The 25334-nt window shown below is 53.3% G+C and overlaps 1 protein-coding gene across 1 annotated transcript in view; it reads right to left on the bottom strand.

The window, feature by feature from the left end:
• Positions 1–25334, bottom strand: part of LOC144753536 (uncharacterized) — a 138593-nt gene that overhangs the window by 31937 nt on the left and 81322 nt on the right. The window lies entirely within an intron of this gene.

Here is a 25334-nt window from a genome sequence, read left to right as displayed (position 1 = left end):
TTAGCTGTTTAGCTGTTTTTTTTTACTTAGTTGACCTGGTTCCCTGCTAATCAGGGCCCCAGGCCATCTGCTCTCTCTGTAAAATGGATTCCATGTACCCTAGGTACATACCACAATTGGAAATGGACTCCTTGTCAGCCCCTGTATAATGCACGAAACATAAGAAACGAAACTCTGGACCCTTGGACCTCCTACTCAACGTGGAAGCCCGAAGAATCTCCCTTGTGGTCAAGGAGTGACCACCCTGTGCAAACAGGCACCATCCAGCCCTCGACGTCTACTTTATTGCAGTTCCCGCCGGAACTCGAGCGACAGAGATCGACGAGATCAAGCTTGCCTGCCTTCCAACAGCCCGATCCACAGTCCCTGCAGAGCTGAGACCCGTGGAGGCGACCGGAAGCGTGGGGCACGCCATCTTGAATTGACCACGAGACGCTGACCGTGCAGCCCACGAGTGACCCTCGAAGCTGTACACCGGGGTTTGAGAAGCCCCCACCCTGAGCCACTCTTGCACCGAAGTTCAGCCCTCCACACTCGACGAGTGCTGCGTGGGGCCCTTCTGCTCCATTTGGCTCAACGCGTTGGCCCGGTCACTTGCCAGCTGGCTAGTGGTCCCTGGGCCGACGAAACTACGAATACGACTTGTGATTCTGGTGACCCCAGACTTGCACCAGCTCCCCTGAAAAGGAGCCCCCACTCTGACCCTCCTGGTTCGAGTGAGAAGCAATCTCCCGGTTCCGCGTGGATTGCTCTTGCCAAGTGTTGTTTGCTCCAAACTTGAAGCCGACTGCACCGACGGTGAGAGCCTTCGTGGGACAGATCGTGACCCGCTTCTGGACGTCGCAGATGCCCCAGAGCCCACGTGACAGCGGAGAGAAGCTCCTCGACGACCACCTGATTGCGCCCGACATTGCCTGGTTCCGTCCTGGTTCCACCCTGGTCACTGCTGAGTGACCCAGACTCTGTCCCCTCTGCTTTCAGGTACTCTTCGACTTGAGTCCACCCTTGGACTCCACCGGACACTTCACTTTCACCCCGCCGGCAGCCCTTTCAGCTTCAAGCACCAAGAGCCTGCATGACGAAACCCGACTCAACTTCGACCCTGTGCACCCGCTTCCTGTGGGTGAGGTAACTTTGCTCCGCCGGTGTTCCCACACTGGTACACATCTCTAGGGTCTGTGTCTTAAGTTTTGTTCCTCTAGGTTCAGCGGAAGTGTCCTTAAACTCTAACTTTACAACTTTTACGCACCATTGGTTAACATTGGTGCATGCGTGCGCTTTCCGCACTGCTCCCGAATCCCGTGGGCCGTTCCCGACTTCAGCATTGCTTGTCCCGACTGCTCCCAGCGATTCCCTAGGCCCAACCACTGTTCGAGTGGCATCTCTTATACCACTTGTTTAGTATATGGTTTGAGTGGCCACCCGCCCTCATCCATAATTGTGCAACTTTGTATGTTTAAACTGTGCTTTTGATTTAACGCTTGTGCCCCTTTATTCATAAAGAATACTGGGGATTGTTTTTAGTAATAAATACATATATTTGTATAATATATACTTGTGTGGTGTCCTTTCATTTGATATTACAGGATTGTATGTGGTAAAACAGCTCGCTTAACACGACCTCTTAAGTTAAGCCTTTAGGCTGCTTAGTCCATGCTACCCCTAGGATAGCTTGTCTAATAAGGTTGACTTACAACCAGACACCATAAGGGATTGTTTGGTCTGATAACAGGTGGTTCCAGAATTGGAAACATCACCTATCAGGCCAACTTCTCACATCCCCCCTAACGACAGCCTTCAAGGCTCCCCACAAGGACGACACCGACACACCAGGGGTGTCGTTGATGGCCAAGTAGTCTGATATGCATTTATGAAGCTGGTGGGCTACCGCCGGCTTCTGTAAGAGGGTTTCATTAAGCCTCCACGACCCCGGAGTGCGCGGCGACCTGGGCACGCTAAGCGTCAGTTCCACTGCCTTATGGTCGGAGAGGGCTGCCGGGACAATTGACACTGTGGCAATGTGGGGAATGAGGCCCGATGAGCCCAGGAAGTGGTCTATGCGTGCGTAAGTGTGGTGTACGTGTGAGTAAAATGTGTACTGCGTTGTGAGTGGGTGTGCATGTCTCCACAGGTCTGAGATGTCTCTATCATGCAGCCAAGTGATGCCCTTCTGCGAAATCGCCCCGGTGTCCCCATAGCGGCGCCCTGACCTATCCTTGTCGGTATCCATGACGAGGTTGAGGTCCCCCCCTAGGAGCATGTGGGTGTGAGGTGCTTGAAGCGTTTCTGAGATTGCGGATAGCAAGAAGGATTCCTGACCTGTGTTGGGGGAATAGATGGAGCCTATCGCGTAAGTGGTGTTGCTTATCTGGAAAGTATGGGCTAGAAGGCGTCCTTTAATTTCCCCTATTTTGGCCCCTACCTTGCCTTTGAAGCGCCGTGATATGAGTATAGCCACCCCAGCCTTCTTTGATGGGAGAGAGGAGAAGAGTTGCTGTGGGAAAGCGCGGGAGCGCAGCCGGTGCCAGTCCTTAGCCAAGAGGTGGGTTTCTTGCAGCAGGCAGACATCGGCTTCAGAGTTCTCTAGGTAGGAGATGATAGCCCTGCGCTTAATCGGATTGTTGAGTCCCTTGACATTAAGAGACAGGATTTTGAGTGTATCAGCCATCACTGAGGCACGTGGGGGCGAACGGGCTCAGTAGTGCAAGACGCTGCGCAGTGATGGAAAATGTAGGCAATCCCTGGTGTGTGCAATGATCCCATGGCGTACTGGTCCCCCCCAACAGTCCCCCCCCCCCCCCCAGGGCCACCCTAACCCCAACAGAGTGGACCAGCCCAACCTCCCTCAAGTATTGAACCCCCAACCCCCAAACCCCCCGCCCCCTCCCAGAACGATCCCCCCAACAGAAACTGGTAAAAGTCTCGGGCCTAGTCGTGCAGGGCACAGGTCCGTAGAAAGTCAATGAGAGGGGTACCATGGCTGCAGCCCAGTTGGCAGCTCCCCGGCCCAGACCCCAGTCAGACCATGTGCGAGTGAAAGAACACCCTCAAAAAGGCCAATGTTCTACAGATCAGGCGCTGTGTTATCTGCCACTTCCTGTACTGCTGCTTCACGTTCCTGGGCGACTGTGGCTGGGTCTGGTTTCGGGATAGGTCTCGGCGTTCTCCTCCTGCGGACCGTCTGCCAGCCATCTCTCGTAGGGCGAGACGGGTCCTCCTGTGACCGGGACGGAGAGGCGTCTCTGGAGGGTGAGCTTTCCGGCATTTCGATCCCCAGTAGAGAGCAGGTGTCACGAAGTGATCTGAGCTGGTGAAGAGAGCCGTTCCACTTGAAGATCAGACGGAACGGGTGACCCCAGGAGTAGGGTATCCCAGCATCTCGCAGGAAGTTCGTTGCGGGCCGGAAAGATTTGCGCTTTTGTAGTGTGATGTTAGAAAGATCTTGAAAAAGGGCTACAGGGACATCTCGAAATCTGATGGGTTGCGCTTTCCTGGCTTCACGAAGGATGCGTTCCTTCAGGGGAAAGTCCGGGAGGAACGCCAGAATGTCCGGAGGTGGTGCAGGTGCTCTGCATGCCATGCCTACCCTGTGAGCCCTGTCAATGCGGATTTCAAAGTCGCTCGGCTCACCCAGAATGTCTCTGAACAGGTCTTGGAGGTAATTGGTCACATTGTCCTTTTCAGCTTTCAATGGAACACCCCTGACCCGTATGTTATTCCGCCTGGAGCGGTTCTCCAAGTCTTCGGAGTGCGATTGTAGATCCACCTGCTGATCCTGAAGTCGCAGGATGTCCTGCTGGAGTCTCTCCACCTCCCCACTGCGGGAATGATCAGCGTCCTCCAGAGAGGCCACCCGCTCCCCCAGGCCATCAATGTCACGACGGATTTCGCGCTGCTCCCCCGCCAGGTCCTGTTTCAAAGTCTGAAAGTCTTCCCGCAGCGTGTTGAAAAGGGAGGCCAGGAAGGTTTTAGTGATTGGAGCGGAATCGTCGTCCGGCGCTTGGGGGCTCGCGGGAGGCTTCGGGGACGGCTGTGGTTGGCCTTTGTCCCCTTTCGACGCCGCTTTGTGCATGAGTTCCACCACATTCCGGGTCCCTTTGCGATTAGAGTGCGTCATGATGTTCAGAGAAGGGTAAGGGGTCCATTCGACGGGCGTCTTCAGGGGCTGTCGAGTGATCGCCCAGCCACGGGTGCGAGGCCAATCGTGAGGGGCAGCGGGGGACGCGGAGCCGGCCCGGGGCCAATGCGAATGGTCAGGCTCGGCGTTCCGGGAGGAGGATCCGCAGGCCGTTCCAGGGGCGGCGAACTGGGGCAAGAGTTCTTCGTGGGGGGCTGCAAAGGCGGTGCTCGGAGTGCGTAGCAGCTAGCAAGGCAGCGATGATAGCGGGGATCAGGTCACTCGGGCTGGGGCCAACGCGCTGCGCCGAGGGAAGTTGTGCTCGGTGGAGGGAGGGCGGTGCAAACTCAGGAAGAGCGCCCAGACGCTAGGCCAAAGAGCAGCGCAGAAGGCCTCCGTCGGACTACCAGCAGGAGGACGGTCCCTCAGGTTAGACGTCGCAGAGAGGTCCCAGTGTCTGAGTGGGGGACCCCGGTGGCTGATAGGTGGCAGGCAGCGGGCAGAAAGCCGGAGTCTATGGCCCGGTACAGCGTTTGGCAGGACTGCGTCCCCGGCCGCCGCAGCCGTGGGTCACCCACCAGGGAGTGCAGGGGGGGGGGAGAGCACTCGGTGGTCCAGATCGCAGGGCGCAGCTCACCTTGTGCCTCCCGTCCAGGAGACTGTGTCCAATTCGGGGAGATGCGGCTAGGTGGAGTCCTCCGTCGCCGGTGCTCTTTCTCCGTTGGTAGGCCAGGGGGTGGGGAGGCTCCGGGGGATGCCCGGTGGCGGGCTGTCTTCGCCCCGTGTGATGCCCACCGTGGAGGACGTGATGGGCGGCGATCCCTCCGGCCGCCCAGCAGGCCCACGCCGGGGCGCAGAGTAGTCAGAGGCCCCCAGCGGGGCTCGCAGGAAGCGGAAGGGCCGGTGTGAGGAGGCTTCAGCGCAGTTGGGGCTCCCCCGCCGGGGGCCGGAGGTGCAGGGTGGAGGGTGGTGTGTCTTGGGGGGCGGGCGACCGGTGCCCCGCCCGGGGCGAGTCTCTGTGGGGGCGGCGGGAATGGTCTTGCGCTACCGTCCGGTAGGCCCACGCCGGGGCCTAGATTGTGCAGAAGGCCTCCGTCGGACTGTCCAAGGTCCCAAGGGGGCGGAGCTGCCTATCCCGGCGCGCTTCTCCGTGGGGGCAGCCGATGAGGTGGAGGAGGACCAGTGGGTATACGGGGCAGACGGTCAGGTTTCCGCGTGGGGGAAGCTCCCGCAGGCCCGCTAGGAGGAGGCCCGGGTGGTCGCCTGAAGGCCCGCGCCGGGGCCTGTAGTTGTCGGTCGGCCGCCGGCTGAGCCCGTTGTGCCCGGAGGAGGCCGGGAGTGCAGATCTTCCGGGCTATCCGCTGCTAGGCGTCCGGATCGCCCCTCTGTAGCTCGCCGCCTGCCTGTAGGGCTCTCCGGCCCACCGTCCGCAGCCGCTGAGGTGAGGTAGTGCGGCGGAAGGGCTCTAACCTTCGTCGCCAGCACACAGGCCGCGTCAGTGGCGGGAGAAGCGGGGCGCCAACGGTCGTCGGCGCAGAGAAACCCGTCTGGCGATCCTCTAAGTGAGCAGGGTCGTTGTGCGCTGGGTCCGTGCACTCGGGTACAGCCGGAGGCCGCCCGATCGGTTGTGTCTTCCGGTCTCTCGACCAGGCCCGGCGCCGGGGTCTCGCTTGGCGCCCTCCCGCCGGGAGGGCCGGTAGCGGGTGTGTCTGGCACCTTCTTCTGCATCCGGGCACGGGTCTGAGAGTCGGGGCGATCCGCGGACTGCGTCCGCCCAGGAGTGCAGTCGGAGGGCTCCGGTTCGGCACTCTCCTCAGGACTGAGTCCTACAGGTGTCCAGGCTAGGCCCAATGCCGGGGCCTCAGGTAGTGGAGTCCGGCCGGGGCCGCAGGTGGTGCTCGGGCCCGTCGGACCCGTCGATCACCCAGGGTCAGCTTGTCCGCTGCGTCGGCGGTCCAGTTGGCTCTCAAGGTCCCTGGCGAGGCAGAATCCCACCCTGGTGGTGCGTCATCAGACCGCAGCTTCCGCTGGGCAGCTCGGCGCCGCCATTGCGCCGGTCCCGCAGGTCTGGCTTTTACGCTGCAAAGGCGCCCGCTGCCGCCGCTGAAGTCGGCTAAGAGTGCGCCGCTACTTGGCACAGCCCCTCCGTAGTAGTGTGAAGGAGTTACCGGGGGGTTTTGCAGCTATTACTCGGGATTTTCAGGGCTAGGGCCGGGGAGCCACGCGAAACACGTCCGCTCAAGCCGCCATCTTAGCCACGCCCCCCGACCTAAACTCGTAAATAACTTTTGGGAAGGTTATGTTCATTGTATTTTATCATGATGAAAATCCAGGAACAGCAGTGAAATATTAACACCTTTTTGTGATATTTATAATAAAGCTTGAAACATTGACAGAACATATTAGAACCAGTTGTTGTTGAATAGTTGCACAGAGTGATGTGGGGCGTTCCGTGGTGCTGAGTGATGCTGTGGCCTTCAGTGGTGGCGAGTGATGCTGTGGCCTTCAGTGGTGGCGAGTGATGCTGTGGCCTTCAGTGGTGGCGAGTGATGCTGTGGCCTTCAGTGGTGGCGAGTGATGCTGTGGCCTTCAGTGGTGGCGAGTGATGCTGTGGCCTTCAGTGGTGGCGAGTGATGCTGTGGCCTTCAGTGGTGGCGAGTGATGCTGTGGCATTCAGTGGTGCTGAGTGATGCTGTGGCATTCAGTGGTGCTGAGTGATGCTGTGGCATTCAGTGGTGCTGAGTGATGCTGTGGCATTCAGTGGTGCTGAGTGGTGCTGTGGCATTCAGTGGTGCTGAGTGGTGCTGTGGCATTCAGTGGTGCTGTGGCGTTGAGTGGTGCTGAGTGATGCTGTGGCCTTCAGTGGTGCTGAGTGATGCTGTGGCCTTCAGTGGTGCTGAGTGATGCTGTGGCCTTCAGTGGTGCTGAGTGATGCTGTGGCATTCAGTGGTGCTGAGTGATGCTGTGGCATTCAGTGGTGCTGAGTGATGCTGTGGCATTCAGTGGTGCTGAGTGATGCTGTGGCATTCAGTGGTGCTGAGTGATGCTGTGGCATTCAGTGGTGCTGTGGCGTTGAGTGGTGCAGAGTGATGCTGTGGCGTTGAGTGATGCTGTGGCGTTGAGTGATGCTGTGGCATTGAGTGATGCTGTGGCATTGAGTGATGCTGTGGCATTGAGTGATGCTGTGGCGTTGAGTGATGCTGTGGCATTGAGTGATGCTGTGGCATTGAGTGATGCTGTGGCATTGAGTGATGCTGTGGCATTGAATAATGCTGTGACGTTGAGGGATGCTGTGCGCTGAGTGGTGCTGTGGCATTGAGTGGTGCTGTGGCATTGAGTGGTGCTGTGGCATTGAGTGGTGCTGTGGCATTGAGTGGTGCTGTGACATTGAGTGGTGCTCTGGCATTGAGGGGTGCGGTGGTAATCAGTGGCACTGAGTGATGCTGTGGCATTGAGTGGTGCTGTGGCGTTGAGTGGTGCTGTGGCGTTGAGTGGTGCTGTGGCGTTGAGGGGTGCTTTGGCATTGAGGGGTGCTGTGGCAATCAGTGGCGCTGAGTGATGCTGTGGCGCTGAGTGATGCTGTGGCGTTGAGTGGTGCTGAGGCGTTGAGTGGTCTGTGGTGGTGAGTGGTGCTGTCGCGTTGAGTGGTGCTGTGGCGTTGAGTGGTGCTGTCGCGTTGAGTGGTGCTGTGGCGTTGAGTGGTGCGGTGGCAATCAGTGGCACTGAGTGATGCTGTGGCGTTGAGTGGTGCTGTGGCGTTGAGTGGTGCTGTGGCGTTGAGGGGTGCTGTGGCGTTGAGGGGTGCTGTGGCATTGAGGGGTGCTGTGGCAATCAGTGGCGCTGAGGGATGCTGTGGCGTTGAGTGGTGCTGAGGCGTTGAGTGGTCTGTGGCGTTGAGTGGTGCTGTGGCGTTGAGTGGTGCTGTGGCGTTGAGTGGTGCTGTGGCGTTGAATGGTGCTGTGGCGTTGAGTGGTGCTGTGGCGTTGAGTGGTGCTGTGGCGTTGAGTGGTGCTGTGGCGTTGAGTGGTGCTGTGGCGTTGAGTGGTGCTGTGGCATTGAGTGGTGCTGTGGCATTGAGGGGTGCAGTGGCATTCAGTGGTGCTGAGTGATTCTGTGGTGCTGAGTGATGCTGTGGCGCTGAGTGATGCTGTGGCGTTGAGTGGTGCTGTGATGTTGAGTGGTGCTGTGGTGTTGAGTGGTGCTGTGGTGTTGAGTGGTGCTGTGGTGTGGCGTTGAGTGGTGCTGTGGCGTTGAGTGGTGCTGTGGCATTGAGTGGTGCTGTGGTGTTGAGTGGTGCTGTGGTGTTGAGTGGTGCTGTGGTGTTGAGTGGTGCTGTGGTGTGGCGTTGAGTGGTGCTGTGGCGTTGAGTGGTGCTGTGGCATTGAGTGGTGCTGTGGCGTTGAGTGGTGCTGTGGCGTTGAGTGGTGCTGTGGCGTTGAGTGGTGCTGTGGCGTTGAATGGTGCTGTGGCGTTGAATGGTGCTGTGGCGTTGAGTGGTGCTGTGGCGTTGAGTGGTGCTGTGGCGTTGAGTGGTGCTGTGGCATTGAGTGGTGCTGTGGCATTGAGGGGTGCAGTGGCATTCAGTGGTGCTGAGTGATTCTGTGGTGCTGAGTGATGCTGTGGCGCTGAGTGATGCTGTGGCGTTGAGTGGTGCTGTGATGTTGAGTGGTGCTGTGGTGTTGAGTGGTGCTGTGGTGTTGAGTGGTGCTGTGGTGTGGCGTTGAGTGGTGCTGTGGCGTTGAGTGGTGCTGTGGCATTGAGTGGTGCTGTGGCGTTGAGTGGTGCTGTGGCGTTGAGTGGTGCTGTGGCGTTGAGTGGTGCTGTGGCGTTGAATGGTGCTGTGGCGTTGAGTGGTGCTGTGGTGTTGAGTGGTGCTGTGGCGTTGAGTGGTGCTGTGGTGTGGCGTTGAGTGGTGCTGTGGCGTTGAGTGGTGCTGTGGCATTGAGTGGTGCTGTGGCGTTGAGTGGTGCTGTGGCGTTGAGTGGTGCTGTGGCGTTGAGTGGTGCTGTGGCGTTGAATGGTGCTGTGGCGTTGAGTGGTGCTGAGTGATGAGTGATCACTGTCTGCATATGTGCTTTTAACGCAGGATGGCCCTACGCACGCCTTGGAACCTAGAAAGAAATCCCTGGGTGTCCTTGGGAGTTACTTTATTTTCAAGGCACCGGTTGCCTAGTGAATAAATACCCCTTCGTACCATAAACGAAAACATCTGTGCCGCCCAGATGTGGGGCTGCAGGTAATGTAAGCGAGTGAAAAGTGGAGCTGCAGATGTATCGGAGGGAAGTGCTGGTGTAGTGGCAATTGGCTCGGATTAGAGCAAGAAATGCACAAAGCAGGACGTGAAAACCACGTCTGTTTATCTCGGGCCGCATTCCCGTCCGCGAGCGCTTTGGTTTTCACACAGAAGCCGCAGTGAGCGCTTGTAATAGGCGGGTCAGTCAGTAGGGAGCGCTCGTCATAAAAGTGGCCGCACGTAGCGCGGAACCGCTAAGAAAATGTGTTTATCATGAGCCGGTTGTATGTTTTTAACTCAAACGGAGAGGTTTCCCTACTGACCTTCTGCACAACCAGCCCCTCCTCTGCCTCCCGCCCTTCCACAGCGGGTGTCACTTCCAAGTTTAAAAAAAAGGAATGTAGAGGATTTTTTGGGGGGCGTGAAGCAGTTTTATATAGCACAAACTCGACCCGAAGGTATTGAAGCGCTTTACATAAGCACCAGTTATCTTACAGTCATTTTTGGTAGGCTTGGGGAGATAAGTGATTTGCCAATTTTCACAAGATGTTGAGCCAATCCCGAGACTCAAACCTGGTCCCACAGCTGCAATGTTGGCCACTCTGGCCCTTACGCCACATCCAGTCACGCCTCAATCTACAGCCCGTACACGACCTGAGGCATGAAAATCTCCGGCATGTAAGTCGTGCAACAAACGCCATTTAAATAAATGCTAAAGTCTCTTCAAAAATCAAAAACATTTATTCCGTTGGGGAAGCATATCACAAACTCTGAGAAGCATTAATTAAAAATGTGACATTTTAAACATGAAGTTCGAAACACTCATGATGTCCGACTAGACGATAATGACATTAGTGAACTAAGAAGTCAGTTGTTATGCTGACTATATGGCATAGATTTTTTTTTTCAGTTGCCATTGGAAATATAAACAGTATATGTTCATCATACAAATATCATCATACAAAAAAGATGGGAAAAAAATCAAATGGTACATTTTAAGACAAAGCGAACAGGAAAAGGAGAGAACAAAGAACATTAAAATATAGAAATCACACCTATAGGCAACACTATAATAAATTAAACCAAACAGGAGAGGTTTTTGAACAGCACACTTCCAGTATGCATGTCTTTTAAGGGGCTTTCGTTCAATAATTAAGAAAAACAAGTCGGATGGGGGTGAGGGGAGAAGGGGAGCGCTCGCGAGGAAGGAGGGGCTGTTCTGCTGGAGACGGCTGTAGAGTAGACGGAGGGAGATGGCTTCTGGAGGTGCCGTGAGTACGGGTGCCTGAAAGGGAAAGAGAACACGAAAAACAAGTCGGATGGGGGTGGGGGCGGGGAGCGGGGGAGAAGGGGAGTGAGCAAGTGGGAGGGAGGCGCTGGTGAAGCGTCGCGCTGCAAGAGCCTGGTGGGGGGGGGCGGGGTGCCAGCGAGTGGGAGGGAGGAAAGGAGCATATGGGGATGGGGTGTGAGTGAGGGGGAGCAGAAGCCTTTGATGGTGGTGTGCAAGGCCAAGCGCGCGCCGGGGGAAGCTTCATGCTCCAGTACACAACATGCATTGTGAGAAATCCGCTTGGTCAAGAGAGTTTGTTCTAACACAATAGGTTTCAAGTAATAAATTACTCCACCTAAAAAACAATACATATATTGGGAAATATCAACCCATCGTCTTTAACAGCTGCCCTATGTCCGCCCAAGACTATAAAGCAGTGTGCTGAGAAAACAGTTCAGCAGATGACAAAAATCACCCATTGTTCTTTTGATACAAGTTTGAGCTCAGTATCCTCAAGACAACATGGGAGCCACCCATCATCCAACGGCACAACTAGATTCCAAGTAACCAGCCATTTACAGATCAATCTGTAACATATGCACAGGTGACTATCAGGCTGGATGCAGACCCAATAGGAAGCTCGCTGAGGTGCACGATAATCAGACAGGTTAAGCATCACATCTTTAGTATCCATCAGGTTGTCTGCTTAACATGAAACTATCTGTTTGGTGTCATTTGGGGAGATCCAAAGCTCCACCCTTCTTCCCGCAGCCATGGTGCTAGTGGCTTGATTGCGAGTGAAAACAAGAGGGTGATAGAGAGAATCCCTGACGTATACACCTTCAAATTCTGAACGAGGTAGAATATGTGGAGTCCTGTTTTCACTCTAGGCATCGTCTCTGTGTACAGTAACTTATCCATTGTTCCATACGTCAACTAAAACCAAACTTCCCCCACACCAAACCTCAGTTCAGAGATTTAAAAGCCTGCTCTTAATCTAAGGCCAAAGCGGTACAAAAGGGGGTGGTAAAAAAGGGGGTGGTGATGGACGGAGCATCTGAACCAATCAAACACTCACACCCAGTCAAAAGATCTGGGTTTGATCCATCACCGTTCTTTAGCCCACTCTGCCACCCCAGTTCAGATATGTCTATATGCAAATCAGTCTGACCCTGTGCCTCATGGGAACAGTCCAGCCTGAACTGCCAAGCCTTGCCTTCCCTGGACCGGAAACAAGCTTCCGAGGACCGGTTTCTGGCATTACAGCCGTCTTCTAAGGCCAGGCACAGAGAGCCCAGTGCGTGGCGTGGGGCATGTTCAAGTATCATTAACAATCACCCTGGAATAATCCCACCCTGGTCTACGTGTGTTAAGTTTCAGAAGTTCATGGTCTGTATGTGGCTATTTCTTTTTTGTGACAGAGGTGGAATCATCCAAACACAAACGTGCAGGTACATATTCCAAGCAAAAAAACTGTTGGACATGTTTTAGATCCCGGCAGGCAGGTCAGAGCAGGTCTTTTTCTGTATAAACAGTGAAAAGTTAATGGGACGCAACCTTTACAGTCCCCAACAAAACACCCCTTCAGCGCATGTACCTCAGTTAAACAATATTAATGAACGGTCTCACTAGGAACGTCTGTAAGATTTATATGAAACTCGTAAATAATTCACATATAAAAACAGATGTACAATCTGCATCGAGGAAACGATGATATCAACAAAGCGTTAATTCCTAAAAAGAAAACCCAATATAAAAGTAACAAGCATTAGAAATGAAATCGGGCTCGGATTTATTTGAGTTTGAGCTAATGGCATTGTAAATGGTAATGTATTTTTGCTAAGTGTTATGGAGTGTGTTAATGTGGTGGTGGTGGTAGTGGTAGTACTGGTGGTGGTGGTACTGGTAGTACTGGCGGTGGTGGTAGTACTGTTGGTGGTGGTAGTGGTAGTACCGGTGGCTGTAGTAGTGGTAGTACTGGTGACTGTAGTAGTGGTAGTACTGGTGGTGGTAGTACTGGTAGTACTGATGGTGGTAGTACTGGTGGTGGTGGTGGTACTGGTAGTACTGGTGGTACTGGTAGTACTGGTGGTGGTGGTACTAGTAGTACTGCTTGTGGTGGTACTGGTAGTGGTAGTAGTGGTAGTACTGGAGGTGGTGGTACTGGTAGTGGTAGTACTGTTGGTGGTAGTAGTGGTGGTGGTAGTACTGGTAGTGGTGGTACTGGTGGTGGTGGTACTGGTAGCAGTAGCATTGGTGGTGGTGGTACTGCTGCCCGTAATACTGGTAGTGGTAGTATTGGTGGTGGTGGTACTGGTGGTGGTAGTACTGGTGGTGATAGTGGTACTGGTTGTGGTAGTACTGGTACTGGTAGTACTGGTGGTGGTGGTAGTACTGTTGGTGGTGGTAGTGGTAGTACTGGTGGCTGTAGTTGTGGTAGTACTGGTGGCTGTAGTAGTGGTAGTACTGGTGGTGGTAGTACTGGTAGTACTGATGGCGGTAGTACTGGTGGTGGTGGTACTGGTAGTGGTAGTACTGGTGGTGGTGGTACTGGTAGTACTGGTGGTGATGGTACTGGTAGTGGTAGTAGTGGCAGTACTGGAGGTGGTGGTACTGGTAGTGGTAGTACTGTTGGTGGTAGTACTGGTGGTGGTAGTACTGGTAGTGGTGGTACTGGTGGTGGTGGTACTGGTATTGGGAGTACTGGTGGTGGTGGTACTGGTACCAGTAGCATTGGTGGTGGTGGTACTGCTGCCCGTAATACTGGTAGTGGTAGTACTGGTGGTGGTAGTACTGGTGGTGGTAGTGGTACTGGTTGTGGTAGTACTTGTACTGGTAGTACTGGTGGTGGTGGTAGTACTGTTGGTGGTGGTAGTGGTAGTACTGGTGGCTGTAGTAGTGGTAGTACTGGTGGTGGTAGTACTGGTATTACTGACGGTGGTAGTACTGGTAGTACTGGTGGTGGTGGTGGTACTGGTAGTGGTAGTACTGGTGGTGGTGGTACTGGTAGCTGTAGTAGTGGTAGTACTGGTGGGGGTAGTACTGGTATTACTGACGGTGGTAGTACTGGTAGTACTGGTGGTGGTGGTACTGGTAGTGGTAGTACTGGTGGTGGTGGTACTGGTGGTGGTGGTACTGGTAGAGGTAGTAGTGGTAGTACTGGAGGTGGTGGTAGTGGTAGTACTGTTGGTGGTAGTACTGGTGGTGGTAGTACTGGTAGTGGTGGTACTGGTAGCGGGAGTACTGGTGGTGGTGGTACTGGTAGCAGTAGCATTGGTGGTGGTGGTACTACTGCCCGTAATACTGGTAGTGGTAGTACTGGTGGTGGTGGTACTGGTGGTGGTAGTGGTACTGGTTGTGGTAGTACTGGTACTGGTAGTACTGGTGGTGGTGGTAGTACTGTTGGTGGTGGTAGTACTGGTGGCTGTAGTAGTGGTAGTACTGGTGGCTGTAGTAGTGGTGGTACTGGTGGTGGTGGTACTGGTGGTGGTAGTGGTACTGGTTGTGGTAGTACTGGTACTGGTAGTACTGGTGGTGGTGGTAGTACTGTTGGTGGTGGTAGTACTGGTGGCTGTAGTAGTGGTAGTACTGATGGCTGTAGTAGTGGTAGTACTGGTGGTGGTAGTACTGGTAGTACTGATGGTGGTAGTACTGGTATTACTGGTGGTGGTGGTACTGGTAGTGGTAGTACTGGTGGTGGTGGTACTGGTAGTGGTAGTACTGGTGGTGGTGGTACTGGTAGTACAGGTGGTGGTGGTAGTGGTAGTAGTGGTAGTACTGGAGGTGGTGGTACTGGTAGTGGTAGTACTGTTGGTGGTAGTACTGTTGGTGGTAGTACTGGTAGTGGTGGTTCTGGTAGCGAGAGTACTGGTGGTGGTGGTACTGGTAGCAGTAGCATTGGTGGCGGTGGTACTGCTGCCGGTAATACTGGTAGTGGTAGTACTGGTGGTGGTGGTACTGGTGGTGGTAGTACTGGTGGTGGTAGTACTGGTGGTGGTAGTGGTACTTGTTGTGGTAGTACTGGTACTGGTAGTACTGGTGGTGGTGGTAGTACTGTTGGTGGTGGTAGTGGTAGTACTGGTGGCTGTAGTAGTGGTAGTACTGGTGGTGGTAGTACTGGTAGTACTGATGGTGGTAGTACTGGTAGTACTGGTGGTGGTGGTGGTACTGGTAGTGGTAGTACTGGTGGTGGTGGTACTGGTAGTACTGGTGGTGGTGGTACTGGTAGTAGTGGTAGTACTGGAGGTGGTGGTACTGGTAGCGGGAGTAGTGCTGGTGGTGGTACTGGTAGCAGTAGCATTGGTGGTGGTGGTACTGCTGCCCGTAATACTGGTAGTAGTAGTACTGGTGGTGGTGGTACTGGTGGTGGTAGTACTGGTGGTGGTAGTGGTACTGGTTGTGGTAGTACTGGTACTGGTAGTACTGGTGGTGGTGGTAGTACTGTTGGTGGTGGTAGTGGTAGTACTGGTGGCTGTAGTAGTGGTAGTACTGGTGGCTGTAGTAGTGGTAGTACTGGTGGCGGTAGTACTGGTAGTACTGATGGTGGTAGTACTGGTGGTGGTGGTGGTACTGGTAGTGGTAGTACTGGTGGTGGTGGTACTGGTAGTGATAGTACTGGTGGTGGTGGTACTGGTAGTACAGGTGGTGGTGGTGGTACTGGTAGTGGTAGTACTGGTGGTGGTGGTACTGGTAGTACAGGTGGTGGTGGTGGTACTGGTAGTGGTAGTACTGGTGGTGGTGGTACTCGTAGTACTGGTGATACTGGTAGAGGTAGTAGTGGTAGTACTGGAGGTGGTGGTACTGGTAGTGGTAGTACTGTTGGTGGTAGTACTGGTGGTGGTAGTACTGGTAGTGGTGGTACTGGTGGTGGTGGTACTGGTAGCGGGAGTACTGGTGGTGGTGGTACTGCTAGCAGTAGCATTGGTGGTGGTGGTACTGCTGCCCGTAATACTGGTAGTGGTAGTACTGGTGGTGGTGGTACTGGTGGTGGTAGTACTGGTGGTGGTAGTGGTACTAGTTGTGGTAGTACTGGTACTGGTAGTACTGTTGGTGGTGGTAGTACTGTTGGTGGTGGTAGTGGTAGTACTGGTAGCTGTAGTAGTGGTAGTACTGGTGGTGGTAGTACTGGTAGTACTCATGGTGGTAGTACTGGTAGTACTGGTGGTCGTGGTGGTACTGGTAGTGGTAGTACTGGTGGTGGTGGTACTGGTAGTACTGGTGGTGGTGGTACTGGTAGTGGTAGTAGTGGTAGTATTAGAGGTGGTGGTACTGGTAGTGGTAGTACTGTTGGTGGTAGTACTGGTGGTGGTAGTACTGGTAGTGGTGGTACTGGTGGTGGTGGTACTGGTAGCGGGAGTACTGGTGGTGGTGGTGGTACTGGTAGCAGTAGCATTGGTGGTGGTGGTACTGCTGCCCGTAATACTGGTAGTGGTAGTACTGGTGGTGGTGGTACTGGTGGTGGTAGTACTGGTGGTGGTAGTGGTACTGGTTGTGGTAGTACTGGTACTGGTAGTACTGGTGGTGGTGGTAGTACTGTTGGTGGTGGTAGTGGTAGTACTGGTGGCTGTAGTAGTGGTAGTACTGGTGGCTGTAGTAGTGGTAGTACTGGTGGTGTTAGTACTGGTAGTACTGATGGTGGTAGTACTGGTAGTACTGGTGGTGGTACTGGTAGTGGTAGTACTGGTGGTGGTGGTACTGGTAGTGATAGTACTGGTGGTGGTGGTACTGGTAGTGGTGGTACTGGTAGTGATAGTACTGGTAGTACTGGAGGTGGTGGTACTGTTGGTGGTAGTACTGTTGGTGGTAGTACTGTTGGTGGTAGTACTGGTGGTGGTAGTACTGGTAGTGGTGGTACTGGTGGTGGTGGTACTGGTAGCGGGAGTACTGGTGGTGGTGGTGGTACTGGTAGCAGTAGCATTGGTGGTGGTGGTACTGCTGCCCGTAATACTGGTAGTGGTAGTACTGGTGGTGGTGGTACTGGTGGTGGTAGTACTGGTGGTGGTAGTGGTACTGGTTGTGGTAGTACTGGTACTGGTAGTACTGTTGGTGGTGGTAGTACTGTTGGTGGTGGTAGTGGTAGTACTGGTGGCTGTAGTAGTGGTAGTACTGGTGGTGGTAGTACTGGTAGTACTGATGGTGGTAGTACTGGTAGCACTGGTGGTGGTGGTGGTACTGGTAGTGGTAGTACTGGTGGTGGTGGTACTGGTAGTGGTAGTAGTGGTAGTATTAGAGGTGGTGGTACTGGTAGTGGTAGTACTGTTGGTGGTAGTACTGGTGGTGGTAGTACTGGTAGTGGTGGTACTGGTGGTGGTGGTACTGGTAGCGGGAGTACTGGTGGTGGTGGTGGTACTGGTAGCAGTAGCATTGGTGGTGGTGGTACTGCTGCCCGTAATACTGGTAGTGGTAGTACTGGTGGTGGTGGTACTGGTGGTGGTAGTACTGGTGGTGGTAGTGGTACTGGTTGTGGTAGTACTGGTACTGGTAGTACTGGTGGTAGTACTGTTGGTGGTGGTAGTGGTAGTACTGGTGGCTGTAGTAGTGGTAGTACTGGTGGCTGTAGTAGTGGTAGTACTGGTGGTGTTAGTACTGGTAGTACTGATGGTGGTAGTACTGGTGGTGGTGGTGGTACTGGTAGTGGTAGTACTGGTGGTGGTGGTACTGGTAGTGATAGTACTGGTGGTGGTGGTACTGGTAGTGGTGGTACTGGTAGTGGTAGTAGTGGTAGTACTGGAGGTGGTGGTACTGTTGGTGGTAGTACTGTTGGTGGTAGTACTGGTGGTGGTAGTACTGGTAGTGGTGGTACTGGTGGTGGTGGTACTGGTAGCGGGAGTAGTGGTGGTGATGGTACTGATAGCAGTAGCATTGGTGGTGGTGGTACTGCTGCCCGTAATACTGGTGGTGGTAGTACTGGTGGTGGTAGTGGTACTGGTTGTGGTAGTACTGGTGGTGGTGGTAGTACTGTTGGTGGTGGTAGTGGTAGTACTGGTGGCTGTAGTAGTGGTAGTACTGGTGGCTGTAATAGTGGTAGTACTGGTGGTGGTAGTACTGGTAGTACTGATGGTGGTAGTACTGGTAGTACTGGTGGTGGTGGTGGCACTGGTAGTGGTAGTACTGGTGGTGGTGGTACTGGTAGTACTGGTGGTGGTGGTACTGGTAGCAGTAGCATTGGTGGTGGTGGTACTGCTGCCCGTAATACTGGTGGTGGTACTGGTGGTGGTAGTACTGGTGGTGGCAGTGGTACTGGTTGTGGTAGTACTGGTACTGGTAGTACTGGTGGTGGTGGTAGTACTGTTGGTGGTGGTAGTGGTAGTACTGGTGGCTGTAGTAGTGGTAGTACTGGTGGCTGTAGTAGTGGTAGTACTGGTGGTGGTAGTACTGGTATTACTGATGGTGGTAGTAATGGTAGTACTGGTGGTGGTGGTGGTACTGGTAGTGGTAGTACTGGTGGTGGTGGTACTGGTAGTACTGGTGGTGGTGGTAGTGGTAGTACTGGAGGTGGTGGTACTGGTAGTGGTAGTACTGTTGGTGGTAGTACTGGTGGTGGTGGTACTGGTAGTGGTGGTACTGGTAGTGGTGGTATTGGTAGCGGGAGTACTGGTGGTGGTGGTACTGATAGCAGTAGCATTGGTGGTGGTGGTACTGCTGCCCGTAATACTGGTAGTGGTAGTACTGGTGGTGGTGGTACTGGTGGTGGTAGTACTGGTGGTGGTAGTGGTACTGGTTGTGGTAGTACTGGTACTGGTAGTACTGGTGGTAGTACTGTTGGTGGTGGTAGTGGTAGTACTGGTGGCTGTAGTAGTGGTAGTACTGGTGGCTGTAGTAGTGGTAGTACTGGTGGTGTTAGTACTGGTAGTACTGATGGTGGTAGTACTGGTAGTACTGGTGGTGGTGGTGGTACTGGTAGTGGTAGTACTGGTGGTGGTGGTACTGGTAGTGATAGTACTGGTGGTGGTGGTAGTGGTAGTGGTGGTACTGGTAGTGGTAGTAGTGGTAGTACTGGAGGTGGTGGTACTGTTGGTGGTAGTACTGTTGGTGGTAGTACTGGTGGTGGTAGTACTGGTAGTGGTGGTACTGGTATTACTGATGGTGGTAGTAATGGTAGTACTGGTGGTGGTGGTAGTACTGTTGGTGGTGGTAGTGGTAGTACTGGTGGCTGTAGTAGTGGTAGTACTGGTGGCTGTAGTAGTGGTAGTACTGGTGGCTGTAGTAGTGGTAGTACTGGTGGTGGTAGTACTGGTATTACTGATGGTGGTAGTAATGGTAGTACTGGTGGTGGTGGTGGTACTGGTAGTGGTAGTACTGGTGGTGGTGGTACTGGTAGTACTGGTGGTGGTGGTAGTGGTAGTACTGGAGGTGGTGGTACTGGTAGTGGTAGTACTGTTGGTGGTAGTACTGGTGGTGGTGGTACTGGTAGTGGTGGTACTGGTGGTGGTGGTATTGGTAGCGGGAGTACTGGTGGTGGTGGTACTGGTAGCAGTAGCATTGGTGGTGGTGGTACTGCTGCCCGTAATACTGGTAGTGGTAGTACTGGTGGTGGTGGTACTGGTGGTGGTAGTGGTACTGGTTGTGGTAGTACTGGTACTCGTAGTACTGGTGGTGGTGGTAGTACTGTTGGTGGTGGTAGTGGTAGTACTGGTGGCTGTACTAGTGGTAGTACTGGTGGCTGTAGTAGTGGTAGTACTGGTGGTGTTAGTACTGGTAGTACTGATGGTGGTAGTACTGGTAGTACTGGTGGTGGTGGTGGTACTGGTAGTGGTAGTACTGGTGGTGGTGGTACTGGTAGTGATAGTACTGGTGGTGGTGGTACTGGTAGTACTGGTGGTGGTGGTACTGGTAGTGGTAGTAGTGGTAGTACTGGAGGTAGTGGTACTGGTAGTACTGTTGCTGGTAGTACTGGTGGTGGTAGTACTGGTAGTGGTGGTGCTGGTGGTGGTGGTACTGGTAGCGGGAGTACTGGTGGTGATGGTACTGGTAGCAGTAGCATTGGTGGTGGTGGTACTGCTGCCCGTAATACTGGGAGTGGTAGTACTGGTGGTGGTGGTGCTGGTGGTGGTAGTACTGGTGGTGGTAGTGGTACTGGTTGTGGTAGTACTGGTACTGGTAGTACTGGTGGTAGTACTGTTGGTGGTGGTAGTGGTAGTACTGGTGGCTGTAGTAGTGGTAGTACTGGTGGCTGTAGTAGTGGTAGTACTGGTGGTGTTAGTACTGGTAGTACTGATGGTGGTAGTACTGGTGGTGGTGGTGGTACTGGTAGTGGTAGCACTGGTGGTGGTGGTGGTACTGGTAGTGGTAGTACTGGTGGTGGTGGTACTGGTAGTGGTAGTAGTGGTAGTATTAGAGGTGGTGGTACTGGTAGTGGTAGTACTGTTGGTGGTAGTACTGGTGGTGGTAGTACTGGTAGTGGTGGTACTGGTGGTGGTGGTACTGGTAGCGGGAGTACTGGTGGTGGTGGTGGTACTGGTAGCAGTAGCATTGGTGGTGGTGGTACTGCTGCCCGTAATACTGGTAGTGGTAGTACTGGTGGTGGTGGTACTGGTGGTGGTAGTACTGGTGGTGGTAGTGGTACTGGTTGTGGTAGTACTGGTACTGGTAGTACTGGTGGTAGTACTGTTGGTGGTGGTAGTGGTAGTACTGGTGGCTGTAGTAGTGGTAGTACTGGTGGCTGTAGTAGTGGTAGTACTGGTGGTGTTAGTACTGGTAGTACTGATGGTGGTAGTACTGGTGGTGGTGGTGGTACTGGTAGTGGTAGTACTGGTGGTGGTGGTACTGGTAGTGATAGTACTGGTGGTGGTGGTACTGGTAGTGGTGGTACTGGTAGTGGTAGTAGTGGTAGTACTGGAGGTGGTGGTACTGTTGGTGGTAGTACTGTTGGTGGTAGTACTGGTGGTGGTAGTACTGGTAGTGGTGGTACTGGTGGTGGTGGTACTGGTAGCGGGAGTAGTGGTGGTGATGGTACTGATAGCAGTAGCATTGGTGGTGGTGGTACTGCTGCCCGTAATACTGGTGGTGGTAGTACTGGTGGTGGTAGTGGTACTGGTTGTGGTAGTACTGGTGGTGGTGGTAGTACTGTTGGTGGTGGTAGTGGTAGTACTGGTGGCTGTAGTAGTGGTAGTACTGGTGGCTGTAATAGTGGTAGTACTGGTGGTGGTAGTACTGGTAGTACTGATGGTGGTAGTACTGGTAGTACTGGTGGTGGTGGTGGCACTGGTAGTGGTAGTACTGGTGGTGGTGGTACTGGTAGTACTGGTGGTGGTGGTACTGGTAGCAGTAGCATTGGTGGTGGTGGTACTGCTGCCCGTAATACTGGTGGTGGTACTGGTGGTGGTAGTACTGGTGGTGGCAGTGGTACTGGTTGTGGTAGTACTGGTACTGGTAGTACTGGTGGTGGTGGTAGTACTGTTGGTGGTGGTAGTGGTAGTACTGGTGGCTGTAGTAGTGGTAGTACTGGTGGCTGTAGTAGTGGTAGTACTGGTGGTGGTAGTACTGGTATTACTGATGGTGGTAGTAATGGTAGTACTGGTGGTGGTGGTGGTACTGGTAGTGGTAGTACTGGTGGTGGTGGTACTGGTAGTACTGGTGGTGGTGGTGGTAGTGGTAGTACTGGAGGTGGTGGTACTGGTAGTGGTAGTACTGTTGGTGGTAGTACTGGTGGTGGTGGTACTGGTAGTGGTGGTACTGGTAGTGGTGGTATTGGTAGCGGGAGTACTGGTGGTGGTGGTACTGATAGCAGTAGCATTGGTGGTGGTGGTACTGCTGCCCGTAATACTGGTAGTGGTAGTACTGGTGGTGGTGGTACTGGTGGTGGTAGTACTGGTGGTGGTAGTGGTACTGGTTGTGGTAGTACTGGTACTGGTAGTACTGGTGGTAGTACTGTTGGTGGTGGTAGTGGTAGTACTGGTGGCTGTAGTAGTGGTAGTACTGGTGGCTGTAGTAGTGGTAGTACTGGTGGTGTTAGTACTGGTAGTACTGATGGTGGTAGTACTGGTAGTACTGGTGGTGGTGGTGGTACTGGTAGTGGTAGTACTGGTGGTGGTGGTACTGGTAGTGATAGTACTGGTGGTGGTGGTAGTGGTAGTGGTGGTACTGGTAGTGGTAGTAGTGGTAGTACTGGAGGTGGTGGTACTGTTGGTGGTAGTACTGTTGGTGGTAGTACTGGTGGTGGTAGTACTGGTAGTGGTGGTACTGGTATTACTGATGGTGGTAGTAATGGTAGTACTGGTGGTGGTGGTAGTACTGTTGGTGGTGGTAGTGGTAGTACTGGTGGCTGTAGTAGTGGTAGTACTGGTGGCTGTAGTAGTGGTAGTACTGGTGGTGGTAGTACTGGTATTACTGATGGTGGTAGTAATGGTAGTACTGGTGGTGGTGGTGGTACTGGTAGTGGTAGTACTGGTGGTGGTGGTACTGGTAGTACTGGTGGTGGTGGTAGTGGTAGTACTGGAGGTGGTGGTACTGGTAGTGGTAGTACTGTTGGTGGTAGTACTGGTGGTGGTGGTACTGGTAGTGGTGGTACTGGTGGTGGTGGTATTGGTAGCGGGAGTACTGGTGGTGGTGGTACTGGTAGCAGTAGCATTGGTGGTGGTGGTACTGCTGCCCGTAATACTGGTAGTGGTAGTACTGGTGGTGGTGGTACTGGTGGTGGTAGTGGTACTGGTTGTGGTAGTACTGGTACTCGTAGTACTGGTGGTGGTGGTAGTACTGTTGGTGGTGGTAGTGGTAGTACTGGTGGCTGTACTAGTGGTAGTACTGGTGGCTGTAGTAGTGGTAGTACTGGTGGTGTTAGTACTGGTAGTACTGATGGTGGTAGTACTGGTAGTACTGGTGGTGGTGGTGGTACTGGTAGTGGTAGTACTGGTGGTGGTGGTACTGGTAGTGATAGTACTGGTGGTGGTGGTACTGGTAGTACTGGTGGTGGTGGTACTGGTAGTGGTAGTAGTGGTAGTACTGGAGGTAGTGGTACTGGTAGTACTGTTGCTGGTAGTACTGGTGGTGGTAGTACTGGTAGTGGTGGTGCTGGTGGTGGTGGTACTGGTAGCGGGAGTACTGGTGGTGATGGTACTGGTAGCAGTAGCATTGGTGGTGGTGGTACTGCTGCCCGTAATACTGGGAGTGGTAGTACTGGTGGTGGTGGTGCTGGTGGTGGTAGTACTGGTGGTGGTAGTGGTACTGGTTGTGGTAGTACTGGTACTGGTAGTACTGTTGGTGGTGGTAGTACTGTTGGTGGTGGTAGTGGTAGTACTGGTGGCTGTAGTAGTGGTAGTACTGGTGGCTGTAATAGTGGTAGTACTGGTGGTGGTAGTACTGGTAGTACTGATGGTGGTAGTACTGGTAGTACTGGTGGTGGTGGTGGTACTGGTAGTGGTAGTACTGGTGGTGGTGGTACTGGTAGCAGTAGCATTGGTGGTGGTGGTACTGCTGCCCGTAATACTTGTAGTGGTAGTACTGGTGGTGGTGGTACTGGTGGTGTTGGTACTGGTGGTGGTAGTACTGGTGGTGGTAGTTGTACTGGTTGTGGTAGTACTGGTACTGGTAGTACTGGTGGTGGTGGTAGTACTGTTGGTGGTGGTAGTGGTAGTACTGGTGGCTGTAGTAGTGGTAGTACTGGTGGCTGTAGTAGTGATAGTACTGGTGGTGGTAGTACTGGTATTACTGATGGTGGTAGTACTGGTAGTACTGGTGGTGGTACTGGTAGTGGTAGTGCTGGTGGTGGTGATACCGGTAGTACTGGTGGTGGTGGTACTGGTAGTGGTAGTAGTGGTAGTACTGGAGGTGGTGGTACTGGTGTTGGTAGTACTGGTAGTGGTGGTACTGGTGGTGGTGGTACTGGTAGCGGGAGTACTGGTGGTGGTGGTACTGGTAGCAGTAGCATTGGTGGTTGTGGTACTGCTGCCCGTAATACTGGTAGTGGTAGTACTGGTGGTGGTAGTACTGGTGGTGGTAGTGGTACTGGTTGTGGTAGTACTGGTACTGGTAGTACTGGTGGTGGTGGTAGTACTGTTGGTGGTGGTAGTACTGTTGGTGGTGGTAGTGGTAGTACTGGTGGCTGTAGTAGTGGTAGTACTGGTGGTGGTAGTGCTGGTAGTACTGATGGTGGTAGTACTGGTAGTACTGGTGGTGGTGGTGGTACTGGTAGTGGTAGTACTGGTGGTGGTGGTACGGTAGTACTGGTGGTGGTGGTACTGGTAGTGGTAGTAGTGGTAGTACTGGAGGTGGTGGTACAGGTAGTGGTAGTACTGTTGGTGGTAGTACTGGTGGTGGTAGTACTGGTGGTGGTACTGGTGGTGGTGGTACTGGTAGCGGGAGTACTGGTGGTGGTGGTACTGGTAGCAGTAGCATTGGTGCTGGTGGTACTGCTGCCCGTAATACTGGTAGTGGTAGTACTGGTGGTGGTGGTACTGGTGGTGGTAGTACTGGTGGTGGTAGTGGTACTGGTTCTGGTAGTACTGGTGGTAGTACTGTTGGTGGTGGTAGTACTGGTGGCTGTAGTAGTGGTAGTACTGGTGGCTGTAGTAGTGGTAGTAGTGGTGGCTGTAGTAGTGATAGTACTGGTGGTGGTAGTACTGGTAGTACTGATGGTGGTAGTACTGGTAGTACTGGTGGTGGTGGTGGTGGTACTGGTAGTGGTAGTACTGGTGGTGTTGGTACTGGTAGTGGTAGTACTGGTGGTGGTAGTACTGGTGGTAGTGGTACTGGTAGTGGTAGTACTGGAGGTCGTGGTACTGTTGGTGGTAGTACTGTTGGTGGTAGTACTGGTGGTGGTAGTACTGGTAGTGGTGGCACTGTTGGTGGTGGTACTGGTAGCGGGAGTACTGGTGGTGGTGGTACTGGTAGCAGTATCATTGGTGGTGGTGGTACTGCTGGCCGTAATACTGGTAGTGGTAGTACTGGTGGTGGTGGTACTGGTGGTGGTAGTACTGGTGGTGGTGGTACTGATGGTGGTAGTACTGGTAGTACTGGTGGTGGTAGTACTGGTGGTGGTAGTACTGGTGGTAGTGGTATTGGTAGTGGTAGTACTGGAGGTCGTGGTACTGGTAGTACTGGTGATGGTAGTACTGGTAGTGGTGGTACTGGTGGTCGTGGTACTGGTAGTACTGGTGGTGGTAGTACTGGTAGTGGTGGTACTGGTGGTCGTGGTACTGGTAGTACTGGTGGTGGTAGTACTGGTAGTGGTGGTACTGGTGGTCGTGGTACTGGTAGTACTGGTGGTGGTGGTAGTTACAGTTTGTAAGAACCAGAAGTGATTTAAAGGGTTTACATCATATTTGTAAAAACATAACGTGCGGCAATAAACACCTAAAACTGTTTATAGGGCAGTCCTTCTAAGTCAGTTAATGGCTCTTCGAGCTTGGAAGGGTTTGAGCACATCTTAACGCAAGCCTTTGTGAGCACATTTTAGCCCAAGTGGAAGAGAGTCCAAATCTCTATTAAATTCATGACATCATGTATGATTGTAAAATTGCAGAGGACAACCGCGTTCACTACGGAAGGCCCAGGTCTGCAATCCGATTGCAGAAATCCATTAAGGATGAACATCAAGGGCTGGCTGCGGCCGCTGCTCTAGATTTTTTCCATTATGTAGATAGAAAGCTATGAAGCACACAGCGTCACGGAAAGTAATAAATTAATGCTCTATTGAATTAAGAAGTATGAGAGGAAAGGACAGCAGTACATGGACGGCTCCGCGCAGGAGGAATCGGTCACGAACTCTGCATCCTACC

Source organism: Lissotriton helveticus, chromosome 1_1 (assembly GCF_964261635.1).
Source record: "Lissotriton helveticus chromosome 1_1, aLisHel1.1, whole genome shotgun sequence".
NCBI classification, from domain to species: Eukaryota; Metazoa; Chordata; class Amphibia; order Caudata; family Salamandridae; genus Lissotriton; species Lissotriton helveticus.
Note: the sequence above shows the minus strand (reverse complement) of the source record. Positions and strands in the feature narration are given on the sequence as shown.